The 16,835-nt window shown below is 40.7% G+C and overlaps 1 long non-coding RNA gene across 1 annotated transcript; it reads right to left on the bottom strand.

Annotated features, from left to right (window-relative positions):
* Positions 1-247: 247 nt before the first annotated feature.
* Positions 248-9,503, bottom strand: LOC129151072 (uncharacterized). The gene is made up of 3 exons (XR_008557877.1): positions 9,477-9,503; positions 3,988-4,058; positions 248-318 (listed from the first exon to the last, which is right to left on the bottom strand). It is a non-coding gene; the product is annotated as an uncharacterized LOC129151072 (long non-coding RNA).
* Positions 9,504-16,835: the final 7,332 nt, after the last annotated feature.

Genomic DNA, 16,835 nt, shown 5'->3' on the forward strand with positions numbered 1-16,835 from the left:
CCCATTTTTTAAAATTATTTTATCTTTTTACTGTCCTAATTGTTTTCCACTATCTTGTCTTCTAGATCACTGATTTGATTCTCAGCTTCATCTAATCTACTGTTTATTCCCTTTAATAATTCATTTGTTTTTGTATTCTTCCTTTTTTTGTATTCTTCATTTCTGACTGGTTCTATTTTATGGTTTCTTTCTTTTTGTGAGGGCCTCACTGAGTTTATCTATTTTTTATTCAAGTTCATTGAGCATCCTTATAACCAGTGTTTTGAACTCTGTATCTAGTACATTGCTTTCTTGTCTTCATTTCACTTAGTTCTTTTTCTGGAATTAAAAAAAAAAATCTTTACTGTTTAAACTATTATAAGATATCCCCTCCTCCCCTCAGTCACCCCTTGTATCCTTCTCCACCTCCAGCCCCCAGGCCTTCACCACATTATGGACTTGGGACATGTTTCTTTGTCTCTTCATTTTGGCTGCCTCCCTGTGTTTATTTCATTTATTAGGTTGACCTGCTATCTCACAAACTTGACAGAGTGACGTTATATAGTAGTTGTCCTGTGAGGCCATATGGCACAGTTTCTCTGTTCACCTGAATTGGGTGCTGTGGGAGTGTCCCATGTGTGGGTTGTATGTACTATCCTATTATAGTTGATCCTTGATTACTGTTAGCATGTTAGTGGGTGGGGGTGGGATTGACTGTCTCTGAGGTCTGGCCATGACTACAATGGAAAAGCTGATATACAAGGGCTGACCCCACAGAACAGGGGTCATTTCAGCGTGGCACTGGTGCCAGCCAAGTCCACCCTTCAGGTGTGTCCTTGTAGATCTGGTTCAGTGGTTCACTATTGTTGTCTGAAGCTGGTTCATGTGTGTGTTTGTTCTGGAGAGCCTCTTGGAAAGGGCTTCAGTGCAAACCAACGTCAGCTGCCATCTGCTCCTGGTGGCTACCTGGTGGCAACTACAAAATGATCTGTGGTTCATGGCCTCTTGTACTGTGCTTGGATGTACTTGGCTATGCTGCAAACCAAGGCTGGCTGCCACTAGTGCTGGTCTTGAGACCCTTTGGTGGCACCACAATGTAAACTGAGGCCAGCCACCACTTATGCCATTAGCAGCCACTTAGTTAAAGCTATGTTCTCAGCCAACACTGGCCACAGCTTATGCCAGGCCTGGTATCACCTGATGGAAGTTAAAATGCAAGTTGAGACCAGTTACTGCGTGTGCTAGACTTGGGGCTACTTTGCAAGAGGTATAGGGCATTCCAAGGCCAGCCACTACTCGTCTGGGGTTTGTGGACATTTGAGAGATTTTAGGAACATCTGCAGAATGAGCCAAGTCAGGCCACTTCTATGGAAGAGCCACTGGAAGCGTGGTGCGCAAGTGGATGAGGCAAGGTCTCAGGAAATCATGAGGGCAGGGCAAATGGTATTAGCCAGGTTAATGGAGAACCTAGATTTGGCATCTGCCTGTGCCTTCCAGCAATTTCATCCCTGGAAAGATGCCCTGTCCCCTGCCCCTCTAGCCCTCCACCTGAAACTAGTCAGTTCAGTTCCTCCCTGTATGTCCCTGGCACTTTTCAAGCCGCTGCCTCATACTGGATCCCAAAGCTAATGGGTTTGTGACCAAGAGGAACACCTGGGACTCCAGCAGTGCTCCATCTCACTCAGACACAATCCCTGCTGGTTTTCACAGCCAAATGTTATGGGGACTCTGCTTCCCAGCACTGGTGCCCACCGGGACCCCTCATTCTTCAGCATGGAACACCTAGCCAAATTCTCCCAATTCTTAATTGCCACACCATGGATGTGGGACCTTCCCCTTCCTGTTTCAGGCCCTCCTACTGGTCTTGTTGTGGCTTCTTTATATCCTTAGGGATAGGGCATCAGTTCAGCTAGTCTTCAGGTGGTTCTCAATTTGTTCTATAATTGAGTTGTAATTTTGTGGTCATGGGAGCAGGTCAGCACAATATTTACCTACTCTGACTTCTCAACTGGAAGTCTAACAGAGGTCTTTAATTTGAGTAGAGGCAGTGGGAAAGAGAAGGAGGTTAATGTCATACTATCATGCAGGTAAAATTGGTTGAAAATATATGTTAAATATTAACCCAATGCCAGTCAAATTACAGGAACTCAATACATTATAGGTTTCCTTTCCAGAATCCTCTAGAATTGATCATATATATTTAGTAAAGGAAATAAATTTGGACTCAAGTAGGCCAAAATAAAATAGAACTGGACTCAATTAGGCCAATGTCATGAATATATCCATTAATGCTTAGATGATTGGGAGTAGGAACCAAGAAAATACACATGAAACATAAGCAGGAACATTTATAATTTGCCTTAGGTTGAACATTGGAAAATTAGGTAAAACATAAAGGAAAAAAATTGGAAAATCAAGGATTCCTGAAAGAGATTAATTGAAAGTTGATCATGTGGTCAAGACTGAGTAGGAAGAATTTGGAGGATGTGAACTTTAGTGAATAAAAGATGCTGTCCATGATTAGAGACATCAGTGGCATGGCCACCTAAAAATGCCTTTCTGTGCAGTACGAAATGGAGCATTGGAGCAATAATTCTGCCTGACACTGACAAAGTTACGGTTTGTTGATAGGCAATGTTTCCCTGCCTTTTTCAACAAATGCTCTATCCAGAAAAATCAGATTGAGTACAAAACTGAAAACAGCCTAAAAATATGTTTAGAATACATTACTAAGTGTAAAGTGAAATTCAAGCACAATGCAAAAGTACTAGTGGAAAAAGAAACAAGCATAATAACAAGCCCAGTGACATACTTACTGCAAAGCAGTTATTTATCACTAAAAGAAGATGCTCTCTTAAGCACTTAAAGAAATACCAGTGATCTAGTCTCAGCAAGTATCCTTGTATTGTCATTATAGATTATGAAAAATTCACTTACAGAGCATTCAGTACTTTGCTTTTTTACACTGTTCCCTTTTATATTTACATATTATTATGCTTTTAAGAAATAAAAAATCATACTCTGAGTAATGTGCACTGATGTGAAACAATAATTTTTCATGATTTGTCAGAGTTTATGGTTCACATCCTTTTCTCATGTATTTATCTATTTCTACCTATCTAAACAAATATTAGATTTTTATAAAAACTTGTCCATATTTTAAATGTATAAATGCCTTTAATTTTACATTTTTGTTGATATTGCAAAAATGTTCAATATTGGAAAAAATTGTGCAGCTCACTAAATTGGTATAGTTTAAAAATATGATTAAACAGCCCTGGCTGGTTTGGCTCAGTGGATGGAGCATCCGCCTGCTGACTGAAGGGTCCCAGGTTCGATTCTGGTCAATGGCACATGCCCAGGTTGCAAGCTCAATCCCCAGTGGAGGGCATGTGGGAGGCAGCCCATCAATGATTCTCTCTCATCATTGATGTTTCTCTCTCTCCCTCTCCCTGTCTCTCTGAAATTAATTAATTTAACAAAAAAGACTAGCAGAGAACAAAAGCAACATTTTAAAAAAATATTATTAAACAGTTCAACTGATTGGAAAATGGAGAAAAAAAAACACATTATCATATTCAAATAGTTCAGAGCTATATCTTTTGATGTGTGACTTCCAGGCAGAAAAGGAGGGAAGCTTTTAGCATAATGAAAAGACAGGCAGACAACCCTTGTTCATGTAGAAATGTTCCTATCACCCTCTTCCAAGTCCTGCAAAGTTAGATCTATCTGAAGGCAAATTCTACATGACCACTCTTCAAATGTCACCAGCATTTGTGAAAGATTTCTTTTGAAAATTTAATGTTTATTTAAATTTTAATGGTTATTGTTATATAGATATTGTTTGGATCATTTTTCTCTAAATGTATCTCTGCACTTCATAAGACAAATTCCCACCTACTGCTATTCAACACAGTGTCCTGAGAAGAAGTCAGCTATGAAACCTAAATTCCAGTCCAAGCTCTGTCTGTAATGGTTGTTAAGATTTGGGGCAGGACCTGAACTTACCTGAAAGTCAATGTCTTCATTTGCCTCCAGGTCTCTCAGATTCAGCTGTTACACTCCTTCATAACTCAGTGCTATTTGTAAAATAAAACAAAGCAAACAAAACTAAAACCAAAGTATATGATATCAAATAGTATCATAAAAAATGTAAAATTACTTTGGGTCTTTTAAAGTAGGAAAGCAAATAACTATTTGTTAATCATTAGCCACATATGTATTTCTCTCAAATATCAGTCTCTGGTATGTCTCCTACTCTCCTAAGATTGTGCTAAAAAAATCCCAAGAAATTGAATGTCAAAGATACCACTTTTATTCACAATCTTAATTCCTAGCTAAGCCTTCTGCTCACAAACCCTATCTACTCTCTTCTCCTAAAAAGCAATAACTTTTTCAACTCTGACTCTTAAATCCTAGACGAGGTCAACTCTAAAAATGCATCCCATATCTCCTTTACTCTTAGCCCTACTAGGTCTATGCTTGACCTTTCCAAGAATAGGGCTTCCTAATCAGAACACACGCTTGGCTGTAACACTCCACCTACAAAAAGCAGAAGAAAAATGTTCTACTGTAAGGGAGACGATAAACCTGATCTCTTTACTCACAACAAAATTCTATACTTTGTTTGGTGGCTAAGTTGTTTGCCTTTAAATTGTCATGACAGAGCTTTGTATGTATACACACACACATACGCCTTCTTTAAAATGTTTTTATTAATTTCAGAGAGAGGAAAGGAGGACAGCTAGAAACATCTATGATGAGAGAGAATCATCAATCAGCTGACTCCTGCACACCCCCTACTGGGGATCAAGCCAGCAACCTGGGCATATGCCCTGACTGGGAATTGAACCATGACCTCCTGGTTCATGGGTCGATACTCAACCACTGAGCAACACTGGCCAGGCCACATACATCTTTTATATGTAATCATCTTAAGTATGCTATGCTATCATAATAAATATTATAGCTGACTTATGAAAACATAGAAAGGTAGGAAACTAACTCAAGATCACATAGTTGGGACCGTGAAGCCATCTGAATTTAGAATAATAATATAGCTGTTCATGCAAAGATATGGCTATTTTTGTTTGTCTGAAATATCTTACTAAAGTCACTTAATAATAATTAGAAATCTGTTGAAAATTTTACATTTAGGTAACTTTCCTAAATGTAAACTTGTCAAAAACTTTGTTGAATATTCAAATAAATTACATAAAATAACTCACACTAATTAAATATTTTATCATCTCACACAATCAGATAAGTTTACTTATGTATGTTTCTTAAAGAAATACAATCATTTATTTTTTACTTTTCCTGGATTTAAAAATAAGTTACTCATTTATAAGTAACATTTATAAGCTACACCACCTATTATTTATACTCATTTATAAGCTACACCACCTATTATCAAATGATTATCTAGGTATAATAGAAAAGAAATCTATATAATAAAAGCCTAAGTGACCATTATGGCAGAACAACCAGTTGCTATGATGCGCACTGACCACCAGGGGGCAGATGCTCAATGAAGGAGCTGCCCCCTGGTGGTCAATACGCTCCCACAGGGGGAGCGCTGCTCAGCCAGAAGCTAGGCTCACAGCTGGCGAGCACAGCAGCGGTGGCAGGAGCCTCTCCTGCCTCTGTGGCAGCCCTAAGGAGCAGCGAGCCGAGCGGTAAGGAGCAAGGGGTCCCGGGCTGCAAGAGGGTGCAGGCTGGTCTGAAGGGACACCCCCTCCCTCATGCACAAATTTCATGCACTGGGCCTCTAGTAGTATATAATAATGTATAACCATTTATTTTTCTCTTAATTTTAATATTTCAAAATATTTTCTAAATAGCTTCTCCAAACATTCATTAGCATTATAATTGTGACCAGCATTAATACTTTTAATAAGGGTCTACACTCCAGGTCAATAATAACCTAATAAATAAGGATAAAAATGGTCAGAAATATCCATTGGTATATGTTCATGTATAATACATACACACACACACACACATATATATATATATATATCAAGCTGACTTTTAAATCACATCTTTAGTTTTTCCTTACAACTTAAGATTGGATATAGGAAATTCTAGAAGTCATAAAGAACAAAACAAAGTTTTCTCTTGCCAAAATGTGTACACAATTGCAGTAGATTTAAGTTAGATATAAACACATATTACCTACATGTGTCTTATTCTATATAAATCTCAGCAAATATTTTGCCTCCCCCAAAGATTTAACTATATCTAGTTACAGAAATATGTTCTTCACATTACAGTTGTATTATATTCTACTTCAGTTATCTATATACTAGAGGTCTGATGCACGAAATTTGTGCAAGAGTAGGCCTTCCTTCCCCTGGCTGCCAGCACCAGCTACCCTCTGGCACCCAGGACCCGGGCTTCCCTCACAGCCCCAGCTTCATCCGGAAGGTCGTCTGGAAGGATTTCCGGTCTAATTAGCATATTACACTTTTATTATTATAGATATAAAAGCCTAATATGCTAATTATCCCTCCGACTGTTTGACTGTTCGACCAGTTGCTATGATGTGCACTGACCACCAGGGGGCAGATGCTCTGACTGGTAGGTTAGCTTGCTGCTGGGGTCCAGCCAATCGGGACTGGGCAAGATGGGTTGGACACTCCCTGGAGCCCTCCCACAATCCCTCCCCGGCCCGATCATGCACCGGTGGGGTCCCTCTCACAATTTGGGACCCCTCTGGGGATGTTGGAGAGCTGGTTTCAGCCCAATCCCAGCAGGCCAGGCCAAGGGACCCCACTGATGCACGAATCCATGCACCAGGCCTCTAGTTTTTATATAAAAATGTCAATAATTCTAGCTAAGCAAAAAGAAGTACAATCATATATTTTGGCAAATTATGTTTAACACTTTGGGAGGTGTTTTAGATTTATTATCTCATATAATTCTCAAGCCAAAATATGATTAAGTAACATTTCCACTTTTAAGATGCAAAAATAGAAGATCGGGTAACTTAAACTACTTATCCCAGCTCACCCAGTTTTACATAGTGATACTGCGATGCAAATCTGGTGTGTCAGGTGCAGATGGTTGATGAACAAAGAGGGAATCAGGAAGGTGTTAGAGGAATAGGGACGACCAACGGAGCCCAGGAATCAGGAGAAGATTTAGCAGTAAAATTCCACCCACGGAAGGGGTGAGCTCACCTTACTGGTCCATTTCTAAGTACCTTCTCCACCCTGCTTGCACACCTCAGAGGTTCCCAGGCTGGAGGGAGATAGAGGAGCTGAACATTTTGAGCAAGATTTAGAAAGGAAGCATTCGTGCTTAGAATTCTGAGGACTGGCATAAACACAGTGCCTGGGGCATGCTGCGGTGGAGTGGCTGTTGATCTGTGCTTGGTTAAGGCCCCTGGCTCCTCGGGGGCTCTCTGGTTTTCTGCTTCGTCCCACTGAGCTGCTGCCTGGTGAAGAGGAAGCCATGGCGCTCGGGGTCACCAGGGTGAGCTGCTGCGGAAGGCGAACAATCCTGGCCTTTCTTGCGACATGTTCTTTCCTATCTCGCCTGCAGGAGCCCCCTGGGGCAGGAGCAGACCAAGGCAGAGAATTGGGGAGGAGAATAGGGGTGTCAGTGGTCCACTGATGGGGAGCTTGGAGGTCTGACCAACTGACCAAGGGAGAGAGGAAGGTGATAAAAAGATCTGGGTGGGCCTTAGATAAATATTAGTAGGGGAGGGGAAGGGGAAGGTGGAGGGTGGATGGGGAAACCTTTTCTAAAAGGTGATGGAGGGGGGAAATGGGAGATTAAAACAAACAAACAAACACAGTGCATGGGAGCTTAGCTCACTGTAGGGCTGTGGCCTCTGTTTGCCTCAGGAGAAGCAATTTCTCCGCTTTTAGAAGCAGGCAGGACAGAAAGGCCAGGACTCTGGTATTGAAGACATCAGGCCCCAAAGGTTCCTGCCACTATTGATGTTGGTCCAATGTTCCATCCAGAGTACCAAGGGAGCATTAGGTCCCAGGTCTTGCCAAAATGGCTAGCAGAGAGTGCCTGGCCATTAAAACTCCCTTCAACTTTTGATTCGCCTCTTCTAACCAGCACCCAAGGAGCAAAACACTCCTGGGACATAGAGTCCACTTCTTGCTCCATAAACAAGTGAGCAGATGGGACAATTTAATTTTCTCCTCCTTAGAAATAAATGGGGATCCCCAATGGTTTCGCTTTGCGTCCCTACCTATAATTCCAAGTTTAATACAATAGCAGTCAGTGAGCACAAGTGACCATTCTGGGAGACAGTGAATTACCAGTCATGAGGAAAACACAAGTTCAATCAAAAAGGGCTGTAAGATACTTTTTTTTTAACATAAACTACGTACTGCATTACTTTTGAGCAGGAGCAGTGGAGTTAAATGTAATCACTTCATAATTCTAAACCAGAAATAGGAAGATAAAAACAGAAGTGTGTGATCATCTGTTGCTGTCCTTAGGCAACTTACTCTGTCAACTCTGTTCAAGTATCTTTCTCTGTTGGAGTCCAGGTAGGAATTTAGGATAGTCTCTCATCAGTCTAATAGTGAAATGCAATTTTTTAATCTCCTGGTTTTTAAAACACACAAAGTTTAACCCATTTCTAGGGAGCAAACATCAGACTCTGTCCCAGGAGTCTCACCTTAACTCCAGGGTTTGTCATCAGCATTCACACCCATGGCCATTCAGTCCAGACGATTAGTCACCTGTTCAACAGCATCTACCCATAAGCATATTGAGTATTTGGGACACAGCGGAGGGAACCTCAAACTAGAAGGACAAAGCAGAGCCCTGGGAGAGTTTGCATTTAGTTTTGGGAGAGAAAGGCAGTCAGGCAGATGAAGGGGTGTTGGGATGAGACTAAAGGCACCACGGATGAAAAGGGCATCATGATTACTTAGAGGTTTGTCAAAACCCCTCTGCATCGGGAAGCAAAGAGAAACCATGAGGAGCCCCATTTGTTTTGAAGAAGGAGGAAATTAAGTTGCCCCATCTGCTCTCTTGTTTATGGAGCAAGGAGTAGACGCCCTGTCCTGGGAAGAACAGGTTGCAGAAGAGTTCAGATCTTTTTCATTTGGGCAGAACCTGGTTGAAATTAGAAGCAGAATGGAAGAATTCCATGTTCATTGGCTTCCTCCCTCCAGAATAGCTGCTGATCCTCCCTCATCCCTCTGTTCCCTGCTCCCTTCGGTTTGGGTATGGTGCCACCAACCTGCCAAGCTCTCTGGCTTTGGGCCCAGGCAGGGCAAAGCCAGTGAAGCTTACTGAGCCAAGTCCAGACCCTCAAATCACCTCAACCAGGTGGCCTTCTCTCCTTAGCCTGGACCAGTGGGTCTCACAAGGCCAAAAAGGGCCACACCGGTGACAAAGGGCTCAGGCGTTACAGTGGGAACATGAGTGATCTCAAACCCAATGACAGATGAGAAAACAGGCTTAGATAGGGCAAGTCGCCTTTAGTCACAGATGGCGGTGTAACTAACATTTGAACTCACTTTTGAAAAACTCCAATTCTGTGTTTGTCTTTGTTACTTTCACCTTCCTACCAGTTCGCCAGAAGCGTTTTCTTTAAGCCCAATATCAGTATCCTTTTTGTACTTGCCAATTTTGTTACCACATCCTGATGAAGTAAAGCTGAAAAATAAAGTTAATTTTGAACAACAGCCAAAAAAAATCAGAAAAATAATATCCTCCAATTACTAGGTCAATTACATGACCTAGTAATTGGAGGATATATGGGGCAAGGGGGGATAAAGACACATATGTAATACCTTAATCAATAAAGAAAAAATAAAATAAAAAGGGATTTTCACACTGAAAAAAATAAATAAAAATGGATAAACATATATCTATGCTGTTGCAGGGAGAGAATGTAATGTAATATGGCAGGGAGGAAAGATAAGAGTAATATGCACTTTAAAGACATGTACTTTTTACAATGAATGCATCAGAATGTTATTAGCTCCCTGGATCCAAAATGCTGGCAATAGACCATTTTTGGGGGGCCAGGGAACAGGGTTCTCTGTTCCCCTCCAAGCTTCAGAGTTCCATTGGTGAAGCAAATAGGGTAGATAGTCTTTCTGCAGCAGTAAATGCCATACATCAGGAGATTTTGGAAAAGGCTTTGAAATGGACAAAAAGGATTAGTGAAGTGTCTTTTCGGTGGAATGCTGGGTATGATCTAACAGAGCCTTCTGTGATTATCTGATCCTGTAGAAGGGCCTGTGCCCTTCACTGTTTTTATGCTATTTTACAATTCCATGATTTATTAATAAAATGTGTAATCATGCAAAAATACATGTATTGTTTAAAGGCAGGAAAAGAATTTTTTATTTAAGGAATGGACTAAGTGTTGTTAATGCGATATGGAATAAGCTTTGTAAGGTATTAATACTAAAAGCAACTAGATGTTACAGTAGCTGATGCAGCATTGCAGATATCCAGTGATGTGTATGAAAATATAAAAAATGAGCCATGGCAGAAATAGCCCATAAGGATTCAATGACTCAGATTATATTGACCCAAAGAAACTGTGGTAAGTTCTGGGTTTGTGATGGGGAAAAAAAGGTACCATAGCCCCTCTCCTCTTAGAGCTTACATTCAATTGGGGAAGATAGGCAATAATAACGTTTAGAGCTAGGAGATGCATAAGCAAGAAAGAAAGAGACACTAAAACAGAAAATTAAGAATGTAGAGGTGACTAGGCAGAGAAAGCTCTCTGGGGAAGTGGCATGAACTGAGACATGAAGGATAAGAAGTAACGAGATAGCAAGAGTAGGCCAAAGGTATCTCTAGGCAGAGAGCACAGTGAGTGCAAATGCCTAAGGTGGGAAAGAATTTTGCTAAAAAAAAAAAAAAAAAAAACAACTTTAATCTAAGAGTGCAGTGGGTGAGGAAGAAAGTGGCATGAGATAAAACTGAATAGTGAGCTGGTTCCAGATATTGTGTGGCCTCGTAGCTACTAAAAGGTGTTGTGAGTGTATCCTAATGGCAACAAGAACCATGAACAGAGTTTTAAAAGGTAGTGAAATGATATAATTTGAGTTTTTTAAATAAGCATACTACCCGATATGTGGAGAATGTATTGTAGGGGGCAACAGTGGAAGTGGCAGCATCCATTGTTCTCGCCTCCCAACATCCATTTCCCCATCTCTTGGAAATAATGCCTTGGTGTTGCTTTAGGGAATGATATTTTCCTTCTTTCTGTCCCCAGGGTTTGGGTGGGGATGGCCCCAGAATTCCACATAACTACTCTTGACAAGTAAGAGCAATGTTTTCCTCTGGTCCAGGACTTGGTTCTGGCTGGGATGCGCTGGGGAAGAGACACTAAAAGAGACACTAAAATATGACTCAGGCCAGGCTCATGAGAGCCCTACCTTAGACTTTTATTAGAGCAAATTATTAGGAAAGAGAAATGCTCTTTCTCTGGGAAGGAGAGCTTGATTAACGTTGAAATCAATGCAATTAGGACACATGAAGTAATCTGTAAAAGGAAGATATTGACTTGGTTTCAGTGGGTGACAGGAGATAGAGAGCAGTGGGTATGTTGTAAACATATCTTTTAAAGAGATGGGACTTCCCTTCCTAATGGAATAGATGGAAATAATGAAGAAAAAAATTTTCAACTTCTGCTTAATGAGACAGGGTGAATGGATTATGGTGTCAAGTAGTGTGAGGAAAAGACAAAGAAACTTGTTAAATTTGAGACAACTTTGGCCCGTTTGGATATATGAATCTGAATCTTAGGAGAGAGGAATTAAATAATATATATATGTGTGTATGCATATATGTATACATGTATATGCATGTGTGCATATGTGTGTGTGTGTGTGTGTGTGTGTGTGTGTGTGTGTGTGTATGAACAGGTAAGAAATTAGTGCAGACAGAGAACTTAATAGGGCCCAGTTAGTCTTAAGGAACTCCAACAAAGCAGGCTGAAAAGGAGCAGAGTATAAAGCCAAGGATAGGAATTGTCAATATTCATTATAATCCTCTTATAAACAAGAACCTTAGCAGATGCCTCATTTAAAAATGCAAAAGGTGATCTTTGCTATAGAAAAGCAGTTGCAGCCCCTAGGACTATCAAAGCAAATGTGTATATGAAGGGACAACTCTATTATTGTTTTCAGAAAATTGTGCTTTCTGAAATGTCTGTTCACTTGCACCGAGGAAAGGAATCCAGTTGACCATTTGCTCCCAGAAAAAAAATGGATTTTATAGATTCTTAATTCTTCATGAAGCTACTGATCTTTCCAGCTCTGGAACTAATTTCAGTTCATGCTGAGGGTTATGAGAAAAACTCAAGGGGGCTGTTACCAAGCAGAGGCCGGTGTAGTGAGGTGAGCATCAGCACGCTGATATGCTTCCCTTGACTCTTTTCAAGTGTAGCACTTCGGATGAACCAAATGTTCCGCCTCACTGAGGACTTACTTTCTAAAAACATGTGTGAAGTTTCACAGAAATAGTATTGACAGAACATAATTATTTTTACCATTTTGCATAACAAAGCCTTTACTTGGTGCTTAGTGACTCATCATGACTCCATTTTTTTGTATCGCAACAAAGACAAATTCAAAATGGTAAATTAAATCAGGTTGTAGGCACTTAACAGCAATATGATATTTTTGTAAGGCAAAGTAATCCCACATATTAGTCTGAGGTTGATCATGCTCAAAATTATGCAAGTCCCCTGGATTGAAAGAAACGAAGGGTCTTCTTTGTTTAACAAGTAATGGTGACTGTCTAGGCTCTGTAGATGCTATGGTAAATAAGAGAGGGAGAGTCACAGCTCTTGTTGACTTCAAATTCATGTAAGCAAAAGTTAATTAAACAAGTATGTATTAGTTTAAGATACTGGCAATGACTTTGATGGAAATAGAGAAACAATACTTATTGGGGTAAGGGATAACTAGATCAACTGTGTATATATGGGAATTGTGTCCAAGGTACATCCTCGCTTACTTGCATGTGAGACAAGGTGGCTTGTGTATATCCTTTACTCACAGTTGACAATTACAGTTGCTACCATTGTAGCTGTTGACACCAGAAAGAAAGGAAATATTTTACCCACCCCACCCTTTAGGACCTCCCTTCCAGATCACATATGCGTGAATTTTGTAAGTCCAAAATAGCCTTCCTCCCTCAAAAGGTTATTGGTAATAAAATCACTAAATGCCTTATAGTCCTTCTTTATACCCCAGCTTTTGTGTAGTCTTTGTGATCAGTGTACCATGTGGCCATGGCACTGTGAAGGTAGAAGTTCTTCAAGCGATCCCTAGCTCTAATCTCATCTCTGTCATTCCCAGTATGTCTGTTCCCTGACCTGTCATCACACTCACACTTCCTTGCCCTTCAAAAACAATGCTGGAACTCTCCCTACAAAACCAGCAAATCCCTACAACTTTATCAGCTTACTCATATTTCTTTAACTGGAAAATAGATGACTACTGAGGAACATTCTATAGCTCTCTCAAGTAGAAGTTGTTTATTTAACATTCAGAAAATAATAGCCAATCATAATAGCAGACATTCATTGTAAAATTTCTATATATAAGCACTATACATATGCTATACATGAATATATTTCATTTAATTATCACAGCCCTCTTATTATTATCGGTGGAAGTGGGGTATCCCTTTCCCCACTGAGTGATGGGGGTCGGGTCCTTATGATATCTCAAGAAAAGGAATTTTCTGAGACTCACTCACACAGGACAAAGAGTGATTTTTATTTTTTGTGGAATTACATCCTTGGGTTTCCAAAGTTCCATTTCCCTTAATCCAGTCCTGGAAAATGTGCAGCTGGAGATTTAGCAGAGCTAGAAGCAAAGCCAGCGTCCAAAGTTTCCATTCCATATTGCAGCTGGGTCTGGTTTAGCATTAAGCTAGTTGCAGTCCATTAGTCCATCATGTGGGGGGTCCACATGGCTGTGGGCCATGTGGGCAAATGCAGGAGAGCTCAGTGAGAGCTCCGCAGGCTAGGAGTCAAGAGCACGCAAGAGGCAAGAAGCAAGAGGCCACAAGCGAGAAAGCAAACTCCTTTGTTTAGGAGTTTAAGTATTTCAAATCTTCCCACACTTGCAGTGGCCACACCTATCCTGGCCAGTGACCTGTTCCCAGGTATGACTGACAGACTAGTACTTCCCTTATGTCACCCAGACTTCACTGGGCATGTGTTTATATTGCAGCTTCCTGGCAAGGCTGCACCAATCTTATATAATAAAGAGGTAATATGCAAATTGACCATCACTCCAACACACAAGATGGCTGCCCCATGTGGACACAAGATGGCTGCCACAAGATGGCTGGCAGGGGAGGGCAGTTGTGGGTGATCAGGCCTACAGGAGAGGGCAGTTGGGGGCAACCAGGCCAGGCAATTGGGCCAGCAGGGGAGCAGTTAGGCGTTGATCAGGCTGGCAGGGAAGTGGTTAGGGGGAGATCAGCTGGCAGGCAGAAGCAGTTAGAGGCAATCAGGCAGGCAGGCAGGCAAGCAGTTGGGAGCCAACAGTCCTGGATTGTGAGAGGGATGTCTGACTTCCCACCGGGATCAGGCCTAAATGGGCAGTCAGACATCACTCGAGGGGTCCCAGGGTAGAGAGGGTGCAGGCTGGGCTGAGGGACACACACCCCCTCCATGCATGAATTTTGTGCACCGGGCCTCTAGTGACTATAATAGTTGGCCTTCCCTTTGCTCCTTTCCAGTTAATTAATAACTGGGTTAAATTATAATGGTATTACTATGAGATATGTCCTTTTATCCATATTTTACAGACATGAAACTGAGGCATAGAGAGATTAAGTAACTTTCTCAAGGTCAAAGAAATATAGAGGAAGCCAGCCACGGCATCCAGGCAGTCTGAATCCAGAGCTGGCACTTTTAGGCAGTATCTTCTTCTTTGGTTGCTCATGGATTAGAAGTGGGGCTTCAGTTCTCATGTTGCTTTGCTCCACAGAAGCTCTTGCAGCCACTTTTAAAACCTCCTGTTCCTTATTGTTGTCATCTACCAATGTCCGGGCTAATTCATCTCATTCACTAAAGATTTTGATATCTGTATCAGGGTATTGATTTCCTCCTTGATTCCTGCCATTATCTCAGGAAATTCTATGTCCACATGGACAACCTATCCAATATCATATTATAACTTCCTGACCTTCTTATCATTAGTGGTATATTTTACATAATTCCCACCATTTGTTATAACTAATCACTAAAAATAACTTCAAATCGCAAACATTTCACTCTTATGAAAATTCCCATTTGCCTACCCAAGAAATCCACCTCTCACTGTGATTTGAGCTTTCAGTTCCATTGACGTCTCCACTTTCTTAAAAAATGTTACATTTCTTACTCTTGATAAATTCTAAAATCTTTTCTTTCAAGCATTTTGATACCAGTACACTAACCTCCCTTGTCCATTTGTTCTTTCAAAGCCTCCAACTTAAAATAAAATTTCTCTACATGAGTCCTTGTCTCTCCCACATTCTCTAGAATCTATGCTAATATGTAATGCTTTAGATTTCAGTGTATTTTTTCTTATTACTATGACCCACAACAAGAAATATATATTATATTGCAATATAATATATACATATTATACATAGGTACTACATGTGAACATATGTAATAAATATACTACATATAAATATCATGTATAAAGTATCATATGTAAAGTATATCTCTTACTATGAATTATAGTAGACAATTTATACATATAACCTAAACAAAATTTCATAAGATAGTACCTTATCATTGCACTGAAATATATATATATATATGTGTATACACACACACACACACACACACACACACACACACACACACACTAATAAAAGAGAAAGATGCAAAGTGACCATACCTTCATGACGCCCACCAACCAATCAGGAGTGAGTATGCAAATTAACCCAACACAGGTGGCAGGTTAATTTGCATATGCAGGCACGAGTGGCCAGGGGCAGGATGCTTGGCAACGAGGCAGGCGTTCCACACCACCCAAGCCACTCCGGGCCTCTGGGCAGCATGGGAAGGCAGAAAGGCGGTTCCAGGCCAGAGCGAAGGCGGTGCTGGCAGCCAGGGGAAGGAAGGCCCATTCTTGCACGAATCTTCGTGCATCAGGCCTCTAGTATATATATATTTCAGAGAGGAAGGGAAAGGGAGAGAGATAGAAACATCAATGATGAGAGAATCATCGATCAGCTGCCTCCTGCATGCCTCCTACTGGGGATTGAGCCACAACCTGGGCATGTGTCCTTGACCGAATCAAACCCAGGACCCTTCAGTCTGCAGGCTGACACTCTATCCATTGAGCCAAACTGGCTAGAGTGCACTGATATATTTTTTAATGCTGGTTATCAGTCACTAAATTAATATTACTATACACCAATAAGTCATAACCTGCAGTTAGAATCACAGTGAATTACTCTATTTCCTTTTATCTTTAAATTCTTTCAGCTAAATATTTTTTAAAATTTTAGGCCCCAAGTGCTCCTTCAATACATATCCTCCACACATTTAGACTTATCAGAAAAGTTATTTAATTTTAGCCTCCACATTTCATTAACTTCTTAGACTAATCTGTCTTCTGCCTCAATACTCCATGAAAACCACTTTCCTTAAGTTACAGTTAGCTCTTGTAACTAAATTCAATGAACATATTCAGCTTTCATCCTACTCAATATCTCAGCAGCATTTAACAGTTGACTTCCCCCTTCTTCTTGAAACACTACTTTTGCTTTGTTTCCATGACACGACATTCCATCCTTTTTCCTTCCTACCTTGGTTCAGCCTCTTTCCACTGGCTCTTCTGTTAGGCTCTCAACTATTGGAGGCCATCTATTCATTTCACCTTCACGTTCAT

Source organism: Eptesicus fuscus, chromosome 13 (assembly GCF_027574615.1).
Source record: "Eptesicus fuscus isolate TK198812 chromosome 13, DD_ASM_mEF_20220401, whole genome shotgun sequence".
Lineage (NCBI taxonomy): Eukaryota > Metazoa > Chordata > Mammalia > Chiroptera > Vespertilionidae > Eptesicus > Eptesicus fuscus.